Source organism: Erinaceus europaeus, chromosome 4 (assembly GCF_950295315.1).
Source record: "Erinaceus europaeus chromosome 4, mEriEur2.1, whole genome shotgun sequence".
Lineage (NCBI taxonomy): Eukaryota > Metazoa > Chordata > Mammalia > Eulipotyphla > Erinaceidae > Erinaceus > Erinaceus europaeus.
Genome location: NC_080165.1, coordinates 124,980,617 through 125,005,009, shown reverse-complemented (window position 1 = coordinate 125,005,009; position 24,393 = coordinate 124,980,617).

Here is a 24,393-nt window from a genome sequence, read left to right as displayed (position 1 = left end):
AACTCCCCCCTCCACCAAAAAGGAAGTATTTAAAAACTATGCTTTCTTCTTTTTTTTTTTGCATACTAGCATTTGCTAACATTTATAGAAGAACATTCTCCTCAATAAATTTTAATTGCTCAAGAGATTATCACGTATGAATATATCAGCTGAATATTTGAAAATGTATTTGTAATATTAACAATACATTTTATTTCAATAATAAGAGTCCAAGTGGTTGTGAAATGTTATGTATTGAAGTTGTCAATCTTTGTTTTCCTGTGAATTTGCATAAAAATGAATTTTAAATCATTCTTTTTCTCTTAAGACTTTCTCTGGGTTACAGTTGCTAAGCTTTCACAACATATAGATTCAGTTGATACATATTTTGAGTCCTAATACTTAGTCTCTTCTGATGAAACAAGATAAAAGCCAATTATCAGCAAAAAAAAAAAAAAAAACATGTAAAGGCTAATAGTACTTCCCAATGACCTACAGTGAAATGAAACTTACTACTGCTGATAATAATAGTAACAATAATAAGCAGTTATTGAAAGTCAACTGAACATGTGGGTATGAATATGACAGTTTGAAAAGAATCTTTTGTTTAATCGCTAAACAAATCATGGGGTCAGTATTATCATTCTCATTACAGATAAGGAAGCTTGTTAGGTACCTTGTCCAAGAATAACCACACAGTTAATGTGAAGTTGAAAGTCTGGTCCAGGTCTGACTGTAGTAAAAGCCAGTGCTCTTTTCATTCAGAAATTGTGCCTAAAATAATAATAATAATAAAGTGAAACATCATGTCTAAGAAGAGAATATGAGATCTTCAGTCAAGCTTATGTTGTGTTTGCATGCTTTGAGGTTATGCTCCCCATCTCACCAAACTATAAATACAGCATTTACAAAAGAAAGAAAGAAAGAAAGAAAGAAAGAAAGAAAGAAAGAAAGAAAGAAAGAAAGGAAGGAAGGAAGGAATTTCTGGAAAACAATTGAATGATAGGGGCAATATTAAAGAAAGTTGAGACAGCAACTTCTGTGAACCTAAAGTGGGAGAGAAACCACTGTGAACTAGTGTGTGTTTGTGGGCAAAGGAAATAGTGGTGACTTACCTGATTACAAGAAAATCCATCCTGATATTTTCTCTCAAAGTATTTCAGGTAGCCGTACATCCCAGACTTCTTGCACAACTTACCTGAGCTAGGTTGATCAATTAAGAAGCAATAGGGAAAAAAAGAGAGAGAGAGAGCAAGAGAAAATAAAATTAGGTTCCTCTTTCACCTCTCTGCACCTCCATTGGTAGATCTGGTAGTGATAGTCTCCTAGTTATTCACATCCCTAATGGGCCCATTCACTCCAAGGTTGTCACATCACTCCCATCTCACTCCCTATGGCTGGATCTAGGCTCTATGTGACAGGACTGGTGGCTTGTCTTTATTGACAGCAACTCGTTCTTAAGTCTCCTCAAGGATAGAATCAATTTATCACAATTGGTAATCTACACAATGATTCTTTCTTCACTGAATGTCTTCATATTTCATGTCTAAAATTAAATGTCCTCTTTTATTATTGTTTTGTATTTTATTATTCTCTATCGTTTGTATCATACTTTGCTTTTATAAAATTTTATTTATTTATTTATTTAATGAGAAAGAGAGAGAAACAGAGATACAGATACTAGAGCACTATTTAGCTATGGCATATAGGGATGCTGGGGAATGAACCTGGGACTTCTGAGCCTCAGGCATGAAAGTATTTTGCATATCCATTATGCTATCTCCCCAGACTATATATATATATATATACACTTATTTGTTTATATTGCTTTCAAAAACTTCTTCTAGGCATTTATTTTTTTTTTATTTTTATTATGGGGTTAACAATTTATAGTATGATCTTTAACACATAGACATAGCATCTTGACTTCCTTTGATTGGTGTCTAGGAGACAAACCAACCCAATGTCCCTTCATCCTGTCCAGTGGCTTCTTACTCCTGAACTCTTTGCTTTGGTGCAATACATCCAGTCCAGCTTTTACCGTATGTTCTCCCTTACTTTCCTTTTTCCCTAAATTCCCCTTATATGTGGGTATGGCATCATTTCAATATTCAGTGCTCCAAAATGATCATTTGGTTTTGGTCTTTTCTTTCTGGCTTGTCTCACTCAACATGATGCTTTTGAGTTCTGACCATGATAGTGCAAAAGAGATGACTTTATCACTTTTTAAATTTAATTTATTTATAAAATAAAAAATATCGATAAAACTATAGTATAAAAGGGGTAAAATTCCACACATTTCCCACCATCAAAGTTCCATATCCCATCCCCTCCACTGGAAGCTTTCCTATTCTTTATTTCTCTAGGAGTATGGACCCAGGATCATTATGGGGTGCAGAAGGTGGGAGGTCTGGCTTCTGTATTTGCTTCTGCAGGGATGCAGAGGTTACACAGGCTCCTCCCTTCAATATAGGCCCCAAATCAAATCGATGGGGTTTACAATTAATGGTATTTATATATCTCCCCCATATTTGGGGAGCTGCTCTCTGCCCTGATCCAGCAGAGTGGTGACATGTGCATTCACTCTGGTGCACCATTATCAAGTATTTATTTAATTTTTATGTATTTACTTTTTCATGTTTTAAGAAAATCCTATTAGAAATGTCTATGGATACTAGTTTAGCTAGTCTCTGTACAGAGACATGTTACCTAATTATACAAGAGTCCTAATTAGGATACTTAATTTTGCAATAAGTATGATAACTCTTCTCAATTACTTTATTTTAGTAAATAAGTAGAATCTCCTATCTTCTTACTACAAGTCTATATGAGAGTATTAGTTTCAAGTATTTGTTACATATTTTTCACAAACCCAATTGAGAGAAAAATATATTTATAGATGTAAGCATTAAAGATAATAACTGTCTTATTTAACTAGTTTATATCCATAATTCAACCTCTTCCATCAAAAAATCAAATTACATTATTGTATTTCCTTAATGACATACTTTTACTGCATTGTTCTTTAATGTTCTGCTTTTTTAATGATGGCTGCTATAAGAAAATAAAAAAAGGAAGGAGGGGCCAGGAGGTAGCTCAGTGGGTTAAGCGCAGTGGGTTAAGCACACATGGCACGAAGAGCAAGGACCAACGTAAGGATCCTGGCTCGAGTTCCGGCTCCCCATCTTCAGGATGGCCGCTTCACAGGACATCTTTCTCTCCCCTCCCCCTCCTCTCTCAGTTTTTCTCTGTCCTATCCAACCACAACAACAGCAATGACAACAATAACAACAAGGGCAACAAAAAAAGAAAGGAGGGAAGAAAGAAAGAAAGAAAGAAAGAAAGAAAGAAAGAAAGAAAGAAAGAAAGAAAAGAGAAAAGAAAAGAAAAGAAAAGAAAAGAAAAGAAAAGAAAAGAAAAGAAAAAAGCTCTTTGCTTAAGGTTGGCCAAGTTGCTTTAATGAATATAGAAATAAACTTCTGTACATCTCGTAACAAAAAATAAAAGCTGGGGGCTAAGTAAGCACACTGGGTTAAATGCACATAGTACAATGAAGCGCAAGGACCCACTCAAGGATACCAGTTTGAGCCTCCAGCTCTCCACCTATGGGGGGATGTCATTTTACAAGCAGTGAAGCAAGTCTGCAGGTATCTTTTTTTTCTCTCCCCCCTCTCTGTTTTCCCCTCCTCTCTCAATTTCTCTCTGTCCTATTCCAAAAGAAAATAGAAACAATGGCCTCCAGAAGCAGTGAATTCATAGTGCAGGCACTGAGCCCCAGGAATACCTCTGTAGGCAAAAATAAATAAATAAATAAAAGCTCTTAGTTTTCACTCACAAAACAGTCCAAAATAGGTGATCTTCGAAGGTGCAAAATTCACATTCATTTAACGACTTGTGAATATTTTATGCCATGCTTTCTTCACCATGTGCATCCAACTGTAGACGGTGGAGAGTCTGGAAGGGAACACTCCTAAAAGCCCAACTAGCAAGTAGTGTTGACAGCTTGTGCTTATTTTCCATGTGAAAGGAATTTGATGAATGGTCATACCTCATTGCAAGAAGTGCTGGAATACACAGTTGATTTTAGGAGCAGAACTTGGTAGAACAGGCGCTTTCCCCCTTGAAACATTTTCCCAGCCAGGATTGATGATTCTGTATTCTAGAGAAACAGAAGAAATTGGTTGAAGGGTTTATATTCTTTTCCACGTTGTTATTTGCTCTAACTGTAGTACTATGAAAACGGTGTGGATTTTTACTTAGATTAATTTGTAAAGGATTTTTGTTTTTGCAATTTATTTGATCATACAGAGCAAAAGTGAGAGGGAGAAGTGAGGGGGCCAGTCAGTAGGACATCAGGTTAAGTGCACATAGTACCAAGCACAGGGACCCGCTCCCACCCTCAGGGAGTAGCTTCACAAGTGGTGAAGAAATTTGCAGCCATCTTTTTCTCTTCTTATCTTTCCCTCCCCTCTCAATTTCTCTCTATCCTATCAAAAAAAAAAATCGAGGGGCCAGGTGGTGACGCACCTGGTTGGGTGCACATGTTACAGTGTGCAAGGACCCAGGTTCCAGCCCCTGGTCCCCACCTGCAGGGGGAAAGCTTCGTGAGTGGTGAACAGATGTGTCTCTCCTCTATCTCCCCCTTGCCTCTCAATTTCTGGTTGCCTTTATCCAATAAATATAATTTTTAAAAATTAAATGTAGAAAAATAGAAAAAATGGCTACAGGAGCAGTGGATTCGTAGTGTAGGTACAGGGCCTCAGCGATAAGCCTGGAGACAACAGAAAAAGAGAGAGAGAGAGAGAAAGAGAGAAACACCTGAATACAGCTTCACCTCTAGTGAAGCTTCTATGCCCTCCCTTTGCCCACCCCCTCCCCCAAAAAAGGTGGACTGGGGCCTCGAATCCAGGTCTTTGTGGATTGTTATGTATGTGTTCAATAAAGTATGTCACCACCTGGCCCCTTGTGAAGTTATTTTTAAATATAAGCCAAACCATAGAGATAGCTCAAACTGTTAACATATAGCTTACAATGACTAAGGTCTCAAATATAAGTCAGAGTTTTCCTTTCCTGAAAAAACTTATGCACTTGCAGAAAATTGAGTAACTTTACACTTGTACCAACAGGTGTATTTACTATAAACCATTAATTCTTGAAATAAAAATATTTTTAAAAACTAATATAACTATTGTTTTAAATGATATGAATCAAATAAGTAATCCTTATTGTTTATTGGTGTTTAATATTTTTCATATTTTTCTGTTTTGTTGACTAAAGAAAGATAAATCAAAATTTGATAAAAAAATTTTAATAACTTTAGTATCTGAGAACTTGAATAAAATAAAAACAAAATTTCTGTATTATTTTATTTTATAGACAATATTTGAACAGTAAAACATTCAAATGGACAAAAAAAAGTGTCAACGTTTTGATATCTCTTCCCCAAATCAACTTTTTTTGTGGCTGTTTATATGCTTTCAAAGAATTCTGTGCATGTCTAGCAAATGTGTTTTTTCATTTTCCTAAAATATATGATTTAGTTTTTTTTCTGTCTAAACAAGGGATATTTCTTATTAACTTCATTAATAGTTATCTTTTCTTTTTCTTAATAGTGAGGTAATGGGATTTCTTTCGTTCTTACTATTACTACTGTCTATATTCAACAGAGTGCTATTCTGTCATTTAAAAAAAATGGAATGGGGGTCAGGTGGTGGCACACCTAGCTGAGTGCACAGGTAACAGTGCACAAGGATTTGGGTTCAAGCACCCAGTTCCCAACTGCAGTGGAGGAAATTCCACAAGTGGTGAAACAGTGTTACAGATATCTCTGTTTCTTTCCCTCTCTATCTCCGTATGCTCTATCAATTTTTCTCTGTCTCTATTCAATAATTATATAAATAAAATATTTAAATGATGTGCCTAGAACTCAAATGAATCCTTCTCTCCACCATCACTGGTCACTTCCGTCAGGAACGTCATCATACATCATATAGCCTCTTGCAGGCCTTCCATGGACATTCACCTCACCATAATGCAGCAGTGGTAGGGACTGTCCCACTCTCCAAAGGGAGGCTGGGTCATCCTGCCCTGCCACTCAAGGAAGACTGATCCCGAAATGTATGCAACCCAGAATGTTCCCATCTGTGAATAGGAACTATGAGTTCAGACCAACAGGAGCTCAGAAGTTAAACAGGATCCTGTGCTAAATATAAATATATATGGGCCCTAGGGCCAGGTGGATGAGTAAACAGTTCATTTTATTCATACATTTACTTCAAGATTGGGAGCTACTCTCTGCTTTAGTCTAACTTTCTAACCCTTTTCTGTACTCGGACACTACCTTTTCAGACAATATATCTATTTTTTTTTACCTCCAGGGTTATTGCTGGGGTGCCTGCACTATGAATCTACTGCTCCTGGAGGCTATTTTTTTCTCTTTTGTTGCCCTTGTTGTTTATCGTTGTTTTTATTATTATTGTTTTTGTTATTGCTGTTGTTGTTGGATAAGACAGAGAGAAATCGAGCGAAAACAGAGAGAGGGGAGAGAAAGACACCTGCAGCTCTGTTTCACTGCTTGTGAAGTGACCCCCCCATGCAAATGGGGAGCTGGGGGTGCCATCCAGGATCCGTACGCCAGTCCTTGCACTTTGTGCCATGTTCGCTTAAACCACTGTGCTACCGCCTGGCTCCCCAGACAACATTTCTATCCAACTCCATGTTAGCTATCAAACTTAAGTGAAAACTACCAGCTGTAGGCCCCTAGGGACATGCCTAGAGTGGAATGAGCTTCTTTTTTTCTTCTAGAGTGGAATAGCTTCTTTTCACCCTAAGATCCCTATTCTCATCTGCTCTATTCCTACTGTTGGGTTCCTATTCATAAATCATTCTGCCCCACTTCAAATCTTGCCACCTGTCAGCCACCAAGTTGCAGATGCTATCATAATTCCATCCTGACTTCCCTGGGCAAACAATCTGACCAATATGTCCTGGAACCCCCATCCCCAGAGACCTACTACACTAGGAAAGATAGAAACAGGCTGGGTGGGAGTGTATGGATAAAGCTGCCAATGCCCATGTCCAGTGGAGAAGCCAGAACTCCCACCTTCCATACCCTATAAAGAATTTTGATTCATACTCCCAGTGGGCATGAAATGATAGGGAGAACAGGACCAGCTGACTCTGAACTCCATTTGAACCTAGAGAGAGAAGAGGATAAAGGGAGAGACATTTGGATGTAGTAATATATGTAGGTATGACTTAGGAAGGAAGAGAATATGGGACCATAAGGGGAAAAGAAAAGGTGCAAATAATGGTAGGGAATATTCCATTCTCCAAAGGAAGTTGGACAACATATTCTACTTACTACCAGAGGAAGATGGGTCCTGAAATTAGTGCAGCCTGGTACGTTCCTAGCCAGAATGCCAGCTTAGACCTAAGGGATCAGAGGTTGCATACTCTCCTGTGCTAACTATGGGCCCCAGAGCAAATTGATGGTGTTTACAGTTAACAATATTTATATACTTTGCCCATATTTGGGAGCTACTCTCTTCCCTGATCCAGCTTTCTAGTCCTTTTTCCAACTATGACACTATCTCCCCAGACAATGACCTTGGTTCACCTGCATATTAGATGTCAGGTGAAGGCAAAAACTATTAAAGCTATGGGCCCCTTGGAATACACCTAAAATAGACCTACTAGCTTTTTCCAAAATGGAGACCCCAAATCTTCATCTATACTATTCTTGCCTTTAAGTTCATGATTAGTCAACAATTTATTCTGCTTTATATCTTAACTATTTTTCAACCACCAGGTTCCATGATGCCAACCTAACTTCCCTGGGCAGATGACTCCATGTTGTTTCTTGGACACTCCCCCATCCCTCTCCCACTAGAGAAAGAGAGAGACAGGCTGGGAGTATGGATCCACCTGCCAATGCCCATGTTCAGCAGAGAAGCAATTATAGAAGCCAAATCTTCCACCTTCTGCATCCCATGGTTCCATACTCCCAGAGGTATAAAGAATAGGGAAACTATCAAAGAAGGGGGTTGGATATGGAGTTCTGGTGGTGGACATTGTGTGGAGAGAGGAGGGGAAGACAGACAGGGGGAGAGAAAGACACCTGCAGACCTGCTTCACTGCTTATGAAGCGACTCCCCTGCAGGTGGGGAGCAGGGGGCTTGAACCAGGATCATTACGCAGGATGTATTAACCAAGGAGAAATTACACAAAATCCTATTTACTGCTTTCCTGGGAAGAATTTTGGAAATTTATTTTATCCTAGGAAACCTCCCATTATATCAAGTGTGTAAAATTATCTGAGTTAGGTTGAGTAATAAACATATAGTGATTTTAGATTATTCTCAATCTATACTTAATTCCTTCTCATCAATTCTTTCTTTTGTATGTGTAATTTCTCCTTGGTTAATACATCTTTTTTTCAAAACATTTTATTTATTTATTCATTTATTTTCCTTGTTGTTGCCTTTTTTAAATCGTTGTTGTGGTTATTATTATTGTTGTTATTGATGTCATTGTTGCCGGATAGGACAGAGAGAAATGGAGAGAGGAGAGGAAGACAGACAGGGGGAGAGAAAGACACCTGCAGACCTCCATTGGAAGTTTCCTTATTCTTTATCCCTCTGGGTGTATGGATCAAAGATCTTTATGAGATGCAGAGGTGGAAGGTTTGGCTTCTGTAATTGCCTTTCTGCTGTACATGGGCATTGACAGGTCAATCCATACCCCCAGCCTGCTTCTATCTTTCCCTAGTGAGGGGAGGTAAGATTTCAGGACAAACTGGTGAAGTCCTATGCCCAGGGAAGTCAGGTTGGCATCATGGTAGCATCCGTAACTTTCTGGCTGAAAAGTATTAAAATATAAAGCAGAACAAACTGTTTAGTAAGCATGAACCTAAAGGTGAGAATACAGCAGATAAGATTTGGGTCATCATGTTGGAAGAATCTAGGAAGTCTATTTTAGATATATTCCAAGGGGCCCATGACTTACTAATATTTGTCTGAGCTAAAATGCATGTGGGGGTGAAACATAGTGTCTGGAAAAATGGTGTCAGAGTTGGGAATAGAACTACAAAGCTAGATCAGGGCAGAGAGTAACTCCCAAATATGGGAAAAGTATATAAATATCATTTCTGTAAACCCCATTGATCTGACCTAGGGCCCATGTCTATTCATATTTAGCACAGAAGCCTGTGTAACCTCTGCATCCCTATCATTCTGAACTTGCATTCCACGGTCATAGCTAGGAACATTCTAGGCTGCACTCATTTCAGGACCAGTCTTCCTTGAGTGGCAGAGTATGTTGACCATGTCTCCCTTTGAGAGAGGAGCAGTTTCTACCATTGTTGTTCTATATTGCCTCTTCCATTTCTACCCATTCTTTCAGGTCATAGTTCTCACAGATTCTAAAAGCCAGTTCAGTTATTATTACTTTTTAAAGTATTTGTTCTCCTTACCATTTAGTTCATTTAGTATAATTACCATCATTTACATTCATTTTGTCCCCAATAATATGGTATCATATTTTTAATGCTCAAAAGGTATTATAGTATCCATTAATTGTATACCCTATAGCCTCTATATGCATTCATATAAACAATAGGGTTAAGAACGTAAGTGTGCATTACAGAATTTTCCCATTAAAGCATCAGTTACTTTGATGAAGTTACTCTTGATTTCTTTTCTCTCTTTACTAACCGACTTTTCTCAGTCAGGTTTAAGATTTCTAGTTTCTATGAGTCTTATTAATGGATTTTCTATATTTTTTTCTCTGATACGTCATCCAGTTCTGCCCTTTTATGTATTTCTCTTATGAGCTCATTTTCTTTAAAGAGTCCCACGGTGTTTTGCACCTTTTTTTCTTTTTGATTTATTGTTCTTTATATAGTGGTATTGTAGCAGTTAGCTAATAACTATTATGACATTATTCTGCCTTCAGAAGTTTCTTTTTATTATTTGATTATTATAAACATTGAGGCTGAAATGTTTCCTAATCAACTGTATAGCTTTTTTTCATTTTTAAGTTGTTTAACTGTATATCATAGATATGTTATTAAACTTTTTTTTTTTGGTTATATCAGTGTTTTTCACTTGTGCTTTTACCACTCGGAGACCAGTTTTTTCCTACTCTTTTTATTTCAGATGCATCAAGCAAAAGACAGAACTAGAAAGAAAGACACCAAGTACCTGATCTCTTTCTGTTGTCATCAAATCCCCATTTTCTGGGGCTTGAGTCACAGAATAGAAGACATCCTATGAGGTGAAATACAGTGCTGAGTGAATTATTTTTATGAGAAAGAAAGAGAGATAAAGGGAGAGAGAAAGAAAGATATAAGGGGAAAGAGAAAGAAAGATATAAACAAAGAGGGAGAGAGAAAGAGAGAAAGCTGGAGACCCCAGATCATCATTCAGCTCTGGCAAATTGTAGTGCCAGGCTTTGAACCTTGAGCCTCAGGAATATAGGACCTGTTTGGTACTATTGCTCTTGAATTCTTTTATCTCACTGCTAACTGGTTTTCGGGGAAGGCCGTCCTCTTCGACCGAGCGCGCAGCTTCGGGAGGGACGCACATGGAGCGGTGAGGGAGGAAGGGGACACCCGCCTAGCCAGCCAGATCAGCCGAATCAACCCTGGCGATCAATGGGGTGACAGATGTCGCAGCCAGATCGCCCTCACATCCGACTGCTAACTGGTTTTAATGGAAATATTTCAATGCTACTTGCTAGAGACTTTTTCTTTTTTGTTATGATTCTTTTATTATTTGAGGAAGACTTGTTTGTTTTGAACTTCTAGGTAGCAACATTTGTTACAGTCTAATCCGTTTTTTACTTCTGCTTATATTGCATTGTGGTCAAAGAATATCATCTATGTGTTTTGTCTGGATTTTAATATTTACAAAGAATTAAATGTTGTGAACTTCCTTGTATTTGTGAAGGGTTCTTGTACTTATGTAAAGAAGAAGAATAAAAAAAGAAAGATGCAGAGCTAGTGGTGTCAGTTAACACTATTTGTCACATCTCGTCATCCAATCTGGTCTCCTACGCCTACACTGAACTTCTCTGTTCCATCTCTTGGAAACAGAGTTGGCAGTCAGCTGAGGTAAAGAACAAACACCTCATCACAGACCCCTGCAAGCGTCAACCGGCTTTGACCTAGCACGTTATGATTGGGCCCTCCTCAATCACTATCGAACAGGCCATGGCCGGTGTGCCGCTATGTTCCATTGCTGGGGAGCCAGAGACGACCCGAACTGCCCCTGCGGCTACAGACAGACTATGACCCACATAGTCAACGACTGCCACCTCTCCAGATTCAAAGGAGGTCTCGAAACTTTACATCAGGCTCAACCTGACGCTGTTGACTGGCTACGGAAGAAGGGCAAACGCTAGAAGAAGTCTTGTTCTTTATTTAGATCTTTAGTAGCCTTAAAATTCTGAACAAAATATATCGACTAGAAAAAAAATAAGGGTCAGTGAAATAGCTCACTTGGATATTTTGCCGCTTTGTCATGTTTGTGATCCATATTTTGGAGCAAGACACCACAACACAGCAGTGGGGACCAACCTTGAACCTGGGTCAAATAGATGGCAAAGCAACACACTATCTGAGTGCTTTACATGGTCATCCCATTTGAAAAGGTTCTCATTTTAAAATGGATCTACCACATTCATTTATATTTACACTTGCTATCATAATTTGTGTTATTTTCTCTGCTTCAGATTATACTTATGTCTTCCAAATATTTTATCAGTCTTATAAAATTGATTTTTCTGGAATATTTTATTGAGCTTCACATTATTGGACATAGTGCCACTGTTTAATATATGCTATCATAAAAGAAGGACAGTTAGCATCTACATAATACATACCTATTTATTTATATTTTTTCTCTCAAACAAAATGTAACCAAAGTAGTTCTACAACATAAATACCTTTGAAATTAGACCCAAAAGATGTGTTTTTTTTTTTCTGGTTCCAAATTATAGAATGCTTTGAGGATGTCTTTAGACTTTTCTATGTTATTATAACATTTCCCTCATAGTGAAAGTTTTTTTAAAACATAAAATATCTATGATGTCATCTTAGAAATACCAGCTATACCTTTTTAATTTCTCAGCTGCTCCACCTACAAATCATAATTTCACACAAAAAATAATTTTATTAAAACAGTTGCAAAGACTGGTGAGTATAAATGTCTAAGTCTATTAAATTTTACCAGATCAGTGACTCGATGCTATCTATGACTTTGACATTTAACCCCCTTCAAAAGACACTGTGTCTGTGCATTCAATCTGCATAAATATTAGTGCTAACTTTTGAATGCACCCAGTGCTCACCACAATGAAACATCATGGTGTCTGTTATAGAGATGTAGTCAGTGGTTTTGGACAAGGATAGTAATAGGTGGGAGGTCCTCAATCATTTGGAATTAGTCATGAGCTGTATGAGGAAGCTACATATATCATGACATGAAAATAAAATAGCAAACATTCTTCATACAAAAGGTTATCAACATGGAACAGAGTGTGAAATACAATGCTAGCTTAGCTGGTGTCTGGGCTAGTATGACATCCCTCTTTGTTGTGTCCTTTGTTGTGCCCCAAAATAGAAAACAAAGGCTACTGGCACCTCCTGTGAAGCAATCTAAATCTACATTAATTCACAATGTCAGCTTTCCTGTCATCCAAGAGCCTCATAGGCATAAATCATCTCTGTAATGTTACTGTAAATAACATCCCACTGAGCTGTTGTTGATTCATTAACTTCTCACGGTTTCTAACAACACTTCACTTCATGACATAGGGGATCTCTGAGCATTAAAAAAAAATAGCTCTTACCCTTAACAACACAACACACATCACTATATTACATGTAAAGCAAGGCAGTTCTTTCAGCTAGGAAAAATGCACCTTGACTATTTGAAGTATATCAGATAAATTATAATAACTAGAAAAACTATTGTATTTTGTAAATTAGTATGTATCCAAGCAAAGCATTTATCTTAAAAGACACCAGGTACTTCCATCAAAATAAAGATCAACACATCTCTGCTAAAAAATGGAATTATTTACTGTCTTTGAAGTGTATTTATTTACATAATCTCTATTTTGGCATCCTCAAAGTAAACATCCCAAGTATGTGAGAAACTAAACAAAGGTGAGAAACTAGAAGAATAAAGATTAGTGTCCTAAAGTCAATGAGATAGGGAACTGCAAATACAGGATTCAAATTCTGGTTTGTCTGACTCCTAAGCCTCTTTAGTTTCCAATATACCAACATTATTTTATTTAGGATTTATTGTATCTATCCAGGTAATAGAGAAAAATTCAAAGAGATAATGTAGTGCACAACACTAGTTATTTTAAAAGTAAGCAGATTAGACTTTACAAATAATTACAAGCCAATGTATGAGGTTACAACAGTAGTGAGGAATTGAAATAAGGTTATTATCAGATTCAATTTATGAAATTAAAAAAAGTTCATGAGAATGATAGAATTCCAAATAGTTTTTAAAGATTTAGTAGAATTTATAAAGAGAAACTGCACCATTAAATATACATCAAAGGCTATGTTATTGACAAAGATCTTTTTAAACTTACCCGATGCAGTTTTTTTTTTACAGAAGTCTTTGGCAGATGAGAGGTTTCTAAAGGTAAGATTTATTAACTCTGTACTGAAAACATACCTGAGAAAACTTTTGGAGGCATTTACTTAAAACTCTAGACCTATCACATTTGTATCTTAGGAAAACATAGCATAATGAATATGTTTTTGTTGATAATGAACACACCAGTTTCAACAAACCACAGATCACAAAGAATTTAGCATAAAGGTATGCCAATTAAAATCCTGAGGTATATATCACACTATGTATATACTAGGTAACTTGTTGACATATATTCTTGGGAAACTGTTTCAGCATTCTGCTATTCAGCTGTGCCAAAGTTCTGCAGTTAAGATTAGACTCATATGACCAAAACAAACCAGGTGATCTTTAGGACAGTGGGCCAAATTCTTTAGACACAACTGCTACTGACAATAGAGAAAGAGATCAAACTTCAGTGGAAGGTGACCTTGGAGCAGCACTTGTCTTCAAATCTACTATTTAGTTCACTTAAAGCTAACTTAGCACATAGAGGAATACAAAAGTCATATTTTGGGATCTTAATTTTTTTTTTTTGCATCTTTAGCAAATTCTCCATGGGACCATGGGTAAATAGAGGTATAGGTATTTACATCATTACTTCTCATGAAGGGCTTTTATTCTCTAGAAAAGTATATCTTCTACTAAACTTCCTTGTTAAAATCATAACTCTTAGGTGCTTTCTATTCATGATAAATTACATTACAATATTTTTCTCAGAATAGCTTTATTGGTTTTTATTTAGTCTTATCAATTATGTTTCTCACATGTTACTTAGTTTCATAAATGTTTTTCATTGATTTAACAATGACATTACCTCTTTTTCAATTGCAAAGATGTTCAGATTTTCAATAGGTTAGGAAAATATTTTTTATTGTTGATCCTTTGTCTTTTTCAATCAATTTTACATATGCTAAAAGGTGAATACCAAAATTTCTGGATTCCAAACAGACTACACTAAGACACACTGTAAACTATCATATACAATATAAGCCACCTTATCAACAGAAGAAAATAAAAATCACATGGCCATGTCAGTTGATACTAAAAAAGCACTTAATAAGATCCAATACCCATTGGTGATAAAGACTTCCAGAGACTGGGAATAAAAGGACAATTCATCAACATAATAAAGGCCATATAAGACAAATCCACAGTTACCAAATCCACAGTTTCCCATTCTCAATGGGAAAAAGGTGAAATATCCCCCCCCCCAAAATCAGGAACCAGACAAGATTGTCTCTATCTCCACTATTATTCAGTATAATCCTTGATGTCCTCATAGCTGCAGACAGACAAGAAAGAGATGTCGAATGTATACAGATTGGAAAGGAAGAAATCAAACTATCACTATTCACTAATGGCATGATAATATACCTACAGAAACCCCAAAGACTCCACCAAAATAATTCTGAAACTAATAAATTCATCAAGGTAGCAGGATACAAAATCAATACACGTAAGTCTGTGGCATTTCTTTATATAACAAAGAGTCAGAGGAAACGGAAATAAAAGACTTGATTTCATCTGCAATGGAAACCAAAATGGGTCCTGGTGGTGACACATTTAGTTGAGTATACATGTCAGCACATGCAAGGACCCAGGTTCAAGATCTTAGTCCTCACGCGTTGGAGTAAGCTTCACAAACAGTGAAGCAGTGCCACAGGTGTCTCTCTCTCTCTCTCTCTCTTTCTCTCTCCCTTATCCTTGCAATTTCTCTTTTCCCTAGCAAATAAAATAAATAATAAAATTAACAACAACAACAACAAAAGGATAAAATACCTTAAGTGAATCTCATGAAGGAAATTAAGGTCTTTTATAGGGAAAACCATAGTACATTGTTAAGATAAATTTTAAAACAGAAGGAAACAGTGACTGACATACAAAAATAGAAGAATATTTTCTTACTGCTAGACTGGAAAAATAAACATTACTAAAATGGCCTTTCTACTGAAAGCAATTTTATGATTCTAACATAATCTCTATCAAGACCTCATGGCATTTTTCAAAGAAATTGAACTTGACAAAACTTTGTGTAGAAACACACACATATACAAACAAACAAACACCACAAATAGCCATGGTACTTCTGAGAAAAAAGGGGAAGAAAATGAGGTATCACCCTCCCCAACTTCAATTTATACTACAAAGCAATAGTAATTTAAGCAGCACGGTATTGGAATTAAAATTGACATATACAACCACCTAATATATGACAAAGGAGACAAAACTATCAATGTGGTAAAGAAGTCCTCTTCAACAAATGGTGCTGGAAGAATTGGACAGCTACATGTAGATAAGTGAAACTGGACCACTAACTAACACCATAGACCAATGCCAATCAAAATGGATCAAAGACTTAGATATTATACCAGAAACTCTAAAATTTATAGAAGGAAACATTGGTGAAACTTTGTGGGATTTTCATGTCAAAGGTATATTTGGAGACTCAACTTAGTAGGCATGTAAAATGAAAACAAGAGTAAATAAACTAAACTAACTAAAACGCCTCCACATATAGAAAGCAAACTACACAAGAATAGCCAGGAAACCAATAAATGAAAGATGATATTTGTTCACATTCAACAAACAAATGATATCAAATATCTATAAAGAATTGATACAAGGGGCCAGGTGGTGGTACATCTGGTTGAGTACACATGTTACAGTAAACAAGGATCCAGGTTCAAGCCCCTGGTCCCCATCTGCCGGGGGAGTGGGGGGAAGCTTTGCAAGTGGTGAGGCAGGACTGCAGGTGTCTCTCTGTCTCTCTCCTTCTCTATCACCCCTTTCCCTCTCAATTTCTGGCTGTCTCTATTGAATAAATAAATAAAAATAATGAAAAATCATTCCTTAAAAAGAACTGATACAGCTCTACAAAAAATAAACAACTAAATGAAAGAGTGAGAAAAAGAATGAAACAGTCTTCTAAAGAAAAAACACGTGGCCCACAGACATATGAAGAAATGCTCCGTTTCACTTTTCATTAGAGCAATGTGAATTAAAACTACACTGAGATTCCCTCTCAATCATGGAGGAATGGACTACATAAACAAAACAGGAAATGACACCTGTTGCTGCAGTTTATATGAATTATGACATATACAAAAAAAAATTATCTTTTATAAAAGTTGAGTTCAAGTTTGCTGACAAAATTGGGCTAATTTTATTACAGTTATGAAACTTATACTGGATAATATAAAATATGTTGTCTTACAAACAAAAGTCATATCTGAACTTCAAAGATAATTTTAACATAGACTCTTTAAATTTTAAAATTTCATCTAAGTATGATTTGCATTATAATGATCTATAGATTCAGTATGCATCATTGAAAATCAACATATGTCCCTTTTGCCCTGATTTATATCCCCTGGTCCCCAACTGCCCCCCTTTCCCTTTTGATATATAATAGTTGATTTTACAGTCCAAAAGTTTTTACTTTATTTAGTTCATATGTATGTGCCTGTGTTCAATGTCTTTCTCCAGAGCTCTATGCAAATCCATATTTACTAAAGGAGTATTATTTACAATAGCTAAAAATCTTGAAACAGCTTCTCCATTTGTTGATGAATGGATAAAGATGTGGCATATGTGTAAACATATTACTATTTAGCTATAAAGATGAAATCCTTCAATTGCGACAGAATGGATGACTATAGAGACATTATACTAGATACATTTAGCCCTTGTCTCCTCACACTTGATGATCTGAACAGAATTGCCCTCAGTTTCTGTCAGTATTGCTTGTTCTTACTTTTACTTCTTACTTTATGCAGGCACCACTGCTATGGCATATAATTACAAAGATAGCTTTTGCCAGACTGACAAAATAAGCAGTCCCAGAGTTGGGCCAGAAAACCCCCCCAACCTTTACCCTTACATTTACAAATGCAAAGACTTAACTGCTAGCTGCTAGCCATTAGGAATTAGAATATCAATTGACCATGCTCCACACCAAGTAACTGAATAAGACAAGAAATTACTCCCAGACACCAGTTAACACAAAGGTGACAAACTTCTGCCTCTGTTTACCCAACAGAACCCAGCATAAACTGCAAAGTCTATGAGCAGTCAACTCTTGCCTAATAGTTACTTTCCTCTGTGTATATGCCTCTATCTGTCTCACTGTTGGGCCAGTGGATTCTTTATTTCTCAACTTAACTATCCTAATAAATGTTCTTTCTATAACTTTTGCTATATGTTGACATTCTCTTGTCTTCTGCATTGCCTGCCAGAAGACAGCAAATAAGTCTTCAACCACCTTTATTTCAATAAATTAACCTTACTAGTAATTCAGCTTTCAGTTCAAATCCAGTCTTCTTTTCCCTCCTCTCCCCCCTAATCTGTATACATACACAAAGTTCACTTAGAACTCTTTTCACTTGGTCTGGCCGTGGCATATCCACTTGAGTGCACACATTACGATGCTTATGGACCCAGGTTCAAGCCCCTTGTCCCCATCTGCATGGGAAAAGTTTCCTGAGCAGTGAAGCAGTGCTACAGGTAGGTGTCTCCCTGTCTTTCTCTTCCTTTCTCTATCTCCCCTTCTCTCTCAATTTCTCCCTGTCCTAAATAAATAAAAATGTCTTTTTTTTCTATCACCTGGTATCTCATTTTCTATCATTATTTCTAGTATCTCGCTATTCTCACTGAATTGTAATTAATTACTTGATTGAATCTCTACTTTTATTTAGCAATTTCTTCTTCTTCTTCTAGCGTTTGCCCTTCTTCCGTAGCCAGTCAACTGCGTCAGATTGAAAGCTGTCAGGAGCTGCTTGTTGCTAGCTTTGAAAGTGACTGGGATCCATGTGGATTCAGTCAGCTAGGAAGGATCCCCAATGAATGGGTACTCACGGGATGCACCATGAGAAGGTCGATCTAATAAGAGGATATCACTCAGACGAACCTGTTTTACTGGTCTTATTCACAAACATCTCACTGCCTGGAAAGTGTTATGTATACAATAAACATTTACTGAATTAATTAATTAATTAATTTTATGCAGTACCTGTATAAGGTATGGCAGAAAAATATGCACTGATTTTTATATGTAATTATTGATCTTCTCAAATCTACTGCTAAAAAATAAGCAAACAAGGAGCATATAACAATACCACTGTTTTCAAACAAGCTAGATAATATATCCATGCAATTTAAGCATTAGTGGAATTTCCTATGAAACTAGAATTAAGAAAAGTAGCTTTGGAGGGCTGAGCAGTGGTACACCCAGTTCAAGGCACATAATATGTTGAACAAAGATGCAGATTTGAGCCCCAGCTCCCCACCTGCAGGGGAGATGCTTCACAAAGTATTCATCTTTTTCCTTCTCTATTTGCCACTCCTCTCTCAATTTCTCTCTGTCCTACCCAATAAAATGGAAAAAATGGCCTCCAAAGTCATGCAAGCAGTAGATTCCTAGTGCCAGCACAGAGCCCCAGCACTAACCCTGGAGGCAAAAAAAAAAAAAGCTTTCTGTTACTAAGAAAGTAAGAACTTTAGGATTAACACATCTGAGATAATATTCACCTTTAAGTATATCTAGACAGAATGTTTGTGACTGTTTCTCACTGACAGAATTATGTCAGGCATCTAGCCATATAGATCATTTTTAAAAGCTCTAGTTTAGTCCTTCTAAGTACTGATGGACTGGATGAGACATTGTTAAACTTTACTGTACTTTCTACTTTTTAACATCTATGAATGACACATTCACAAACAATGCAATTTCAACTCTGAGATAGGCTGGAATGTGGAGTATTTTGAGATCTTGAGCCTGGGGAAGGAGAAGAAAGAAGATGTTAGAATTAAAAAAAAAATCTGTGAATGGAAATGGATCAGGACAACAGGGGAGTAAGGTTGTCACTTATAATGAAGATTTAGTGCTTCAGCAATAAATCTAATTCAGCTAGAAGAGCACACTGCCAAAACACTATGCAAGAAATACCCCCCCAAGGTATCCAAAGGGGTCTCCTTAAACCCTGTACACTTCACATTGCATATTTGAACAAAGACAGTTGGAGTTCAGAGAGCACACATCTGGGTCACTGTGCAAATCCCCATTCTCCTTTAAAAAACAAAACACACCATTCCAATATTGCAGTATTCCACTCTAACTATTCTAGACTTACTTTACTGCTGATCTTGCCAAAGAAAACTATTCCGTACTGTAATACAAAAGCCAAAACACAAAGTGGAACCAACTCATGTGAAGTCATGCTCTGCTACTTTATGTCTCAAAAATAAAATTAAATAAATAATATTCAGAGGACAAATTCTCAAATGACTAGTCCAGCAGCTAATAGTACCCACAATTTTCTTTTTATTATCACTGTATTCTCTGATGAGGAACTGGAATTTCCAAGAAAGAATGAACATCAAGAAAGCATTATCTATCACCATCTACTTTTCTTTTTTTTTAAAATATTTATTTTATTTATTTATTCCCTTTTGTTGCCCTTGTTGTAGTTATTATTGTTGTTGTCGTTGTTGTATAGGACAGAGAGAAATGGAGAGAGGAGGGGAAGACAGAGAGGAGGAGAGAAAGATAGACACCTGCAGACCTGCTTCACCACCTGTGAAGCAACTCCCCTGCAGGAGGGGAGCCGGGGTTCGAACCAGGATCCTTATGCTGGTCCTTGTGCTTTGCGCCACCTGCGCTTAACCCGCTGCGCTACAGCCCGACTCCCTTTTTTAAAAATATATATTTATTTTATTTATTTATTCCCTTTTGTTGCCCTTGTTGTAGTTATTATTGTTGTTGTCGTTGTTGGATAGGACAGAGAGAAATGGAGAGAGGAGGGGAAGACAGAGAGGAGGAGAGAAAGATAGACACCTGCAGACCTGCTTCACTGCCTGTGAAGCAACCTACTTTTCTTATATATTATTTAACATTAAGTTCCAAACTCACTATTTGACAATCTAGCTATTTGTAAATTATTTCTGGGCTCATGATGATGAGATTTATAAACTTGTAAATGCTTTTTTGCAAGTTCTTTTTTTCAATTTTTTTTGTGATTAATAGTGGGTTACAATATTTTAAGATTACAATATGTAGTCCCATATCAGACTGACCACCAAAGTTCTGTGTACCCAACTTCTCATCCCTCAGAGATAGCCACCATGGTTCTCACAAGTGTTAGAAACAGTTTCCTTACCTCTGTTTTTTATTTTTAAGTTCATGTATATTACTTCTCTAGATTCCACATAAGAGTGAAACCAGCCACTATTTGCCATTCATCTCATTACTTATTTCACTAAACTTAATCACCAGTTTCATTAATTTTGCCACAAAGGGTACAATATCATCTTTTTTTTTATTGCAAAGTAGAATTCTATAGAAGACATATCCCATAACTTCTTTAGCCAGACATCTGTTGATGGGCCCAGAGGTAACCCTAAGTAGCAATTAAAAAATTAAAAAAAAAAAAGAAAGAGAAAAAAGAAAAAAATCAGGACCCAAACTTCAGTATCAGTTCAATTAATATAAAATGTACCATGTACAGACCCCTTTGTGGCCCCCCCATAAGACTTTGCCCTCAACTTGGATCAACAACAGTAGAGAATGTTCCATCCTCCAAAGGGAGGATATGAAACATACTCTATGCTACACCTGAGGAAGATGGATCCTGATATTGGAGCATCTTGGAACGTTCCTACTAATGACCACAGAATGTGAGCTCAGATCTACAAAGATGCAGAGGCTACATAGGCTCATAAGGTGATGAAGAAAAAAAAAAAAAAAAGAAAGCTTCAGGTGCAGTGAAGCATACATAGCATATACTGTCTCTCATTCCCTCTCTATCCCCTTCCTTTTCAATTTTTTTCTGTCTTATAAAATAAAATAAAATTAAAGGAACAGAGGAAGGAAGGAAGGAAGGAAGGAAGGAAGGAAGGAAGGAAGGGAAAAACATCCCATGTTCATGGATTATAAAAATTAACATTGTCAAAATGACAGTTTTACCCAAAGTCATATAAGGATTTAATGCAACCCCTATCAAGGACCACCTAATTTCTTCAATAGAATAGAATAAAAGATACAAAACAAGACAAAACAAAAAAAATGTCTGACACAGAAAATACCCAGGATAGACAAAACAATCCTGAAAGAAATAAGCAAGAATGGAAGCATCAGGCTTCCTGACCTCAAAACATACTACAAAGCCACAATAATCAAAATGGCCTGGTAACTGAACCAAAATAGACACAAAGAACTCAACAATAAGAGGAGAATCTCACTAAAAGATGGATGAGGGGAAAATATGGTCAGGGTCTTCTCCAAAGAAGAGGTCCAAAAGACCAATAGGTATATGAAAAAATGTTTAGAGTCACCGATGATCAGAGAAAGGCATACAAAAACAACAACAAGATGACACTACACTTCGGTAAGAATGTCATACATTAGAAAAGACAGAAACAACAACTGTTGCAGAGGCTGTGGAGAAAAGGGGTTCTCCTACGTTACTGGTGGGAATGTAAATTGGTCTAGCCCCCATGAAAAACAGTCTGGAGACTCATCAGAGCACTAGAAATGAACCTACCTTGTAACCCAGCAATCCCTTTCCTGGGAATATACCAGAGCAAACAAACACATCTATCTGAAAAGACCTATGCACAACTATGTTCATAGCGGCAGCTTGTAATAGCCCAAACTTGGAGAGAATCCAGATCTTCAATGGCACATAGATGACTAAGAAAGTTGTGGTACATATATACAATGGGATACTATGCAGTTATTAAAAAATTTTGAGGCCATCTCTTTTGTAATACCTTAGTCAGAACCTGAAGGCGTTGCTTTCCAGCCACCAAGTTGAAGATGTTACCATGACCTCCCTGGGTAAACAACCTTACCACTGTGTCCTAGAATCTCACCTCTCCAGAGCCCTATCCCATTAGGGAAAGGTAGAAATAAGTTGGAGGTATTGATTGACTTACCAATGGCCATGCTCAGTAGAGAAGCAATTACAAGAGCCAAATCTTCCAGCTTCTGTACCCCATAAGGAACTTTGGTCCATACTTCCAAAAGGATAAAGAATAGGGAAATTTCCAATGGAGAGGATGGGATATGGAACTCTGGTAGTAGGAATTGTATGGAATTGTACTCCTGTTACCTTATGATCTTGTTAATCATTGTTAAATCATTAATTTAAAAAAGAAATAAATTGAAGGTATCATGCTGATTGAGACAAGCCAGAAAGAGAATGATCAATACTGTATGATCTCACACAGAGGTGGTACTTAAGAAACAATAGGAAAGTTTTCAAGGGATGGGGTGGGATACAGAGTTCTGGTGGTGGGAACTGTGTAGAATATTACCCCTCTTATCCTATGTTTTGTCAATATTTCCATTTAAAAGGAGAAGAAGGAGAATGAGGAGGAGAGGAGGAGTAGGAGGAAGAGGAGAGGAGGAGTAGGAGGAGGAGGAGAGGAGGAGGAGGAGGAGGAGAGGAGGATGAGGAGGAGGAGAAGGAGGAGGAGGAGGAGAAGGAGAAGGAGAAGAAGGAGAAGAAGGAGAAGAAGAAGAAGAAGAAGAAGAAGAAGAAGAAGAAGAAGAAGAAGAAGAAGAAGAAGAAGAAGAAAGGAAGGAAGGAAGAAAGAAAGAAAGAAAGAAAGAAAGAAAGAAAGAAAGAAAGAAAGAAAGAAAGAAAGAAAGAAAAGAAGAAGAAGGGAAAACAATAGTGAAACTTGGACTGGGTGTGATGCATACTGAACCCAAGTAAAGGACTCTGGAGAAGGAATAAAAGAATGGGGATGAGGGGACATTGGGGTCCTGGTGTACAGTTGTGGAGGAGTCCTAGGTTGATGGGGCAGAGTTAAGTGTTTCTCAGACACTTATGAGGACATGAAAGGTTATTATACTTATGTGTTAAAGTCTATAATTTGAATCATTAACCCTCCCAATAAAAAAAAAAATCCTTGAATCATTGTCTCTTAAACTCAATTTAGGGGATTTCTAGGGATACTTATATCACCAAGCATCCTACTGTACACACACTGATAGACATATGAAGTTTAATTTTTTGATATGATAATATGATTATAGATGTTACATATCTAGGTGCTACATTATCATGCCAACAAAACTTTTGAATACAACACCTAATACACAATTAAATAATTGGACATACTGGAAGATAAGGCAACATGAGCTCCAGTAAAAAAAAAAAAAAAAAAAGCAACAAAATAGAAAAATCATGGCCTGCATAGGTGACTCAGTAGCCAGCATCAGTTCTGAGTTCAATCCCCGATCACATATATACAAAAGTAATGCACCAGCTAGCTCTCTCTCTCTTGCATGATCTCACAGGCATATGCGTTTGTATATAAACATACAACAGATAAGTACTTTTCTTCAATAGAAGGTAATCAGAGGAAAAATATTTGGACATTGGCATTCACTGACTGCACGGATAGACATTTTAAAATAATAACAAGTTGTGCAAGGATATTAAAGACAGAATAGAAGCTGAAGAAAACTGGAAAATCCAGATGAAAATTCAAAACTCAAAAATTTGACGAGTTTAAAAGATTAAGGCCAGTAAAATAGCTCCCTTGGATATATGCTGCTTTGCCATGCTGGCAAACTAATTTCAAGCCTAGTCCCCACTGCCCTGAAGGAAGTTGCAGTGATATGGTCTTTCCTTCTCTCCCCCCCCCCCCCCCCGACTCTATTTAGTAAGAAAGGAGAAATAAATAAAAGAAAGAAAGGAAGGAAGGAAATCTCATAAAGGTTTAACAACATATTAGTACAACTTAA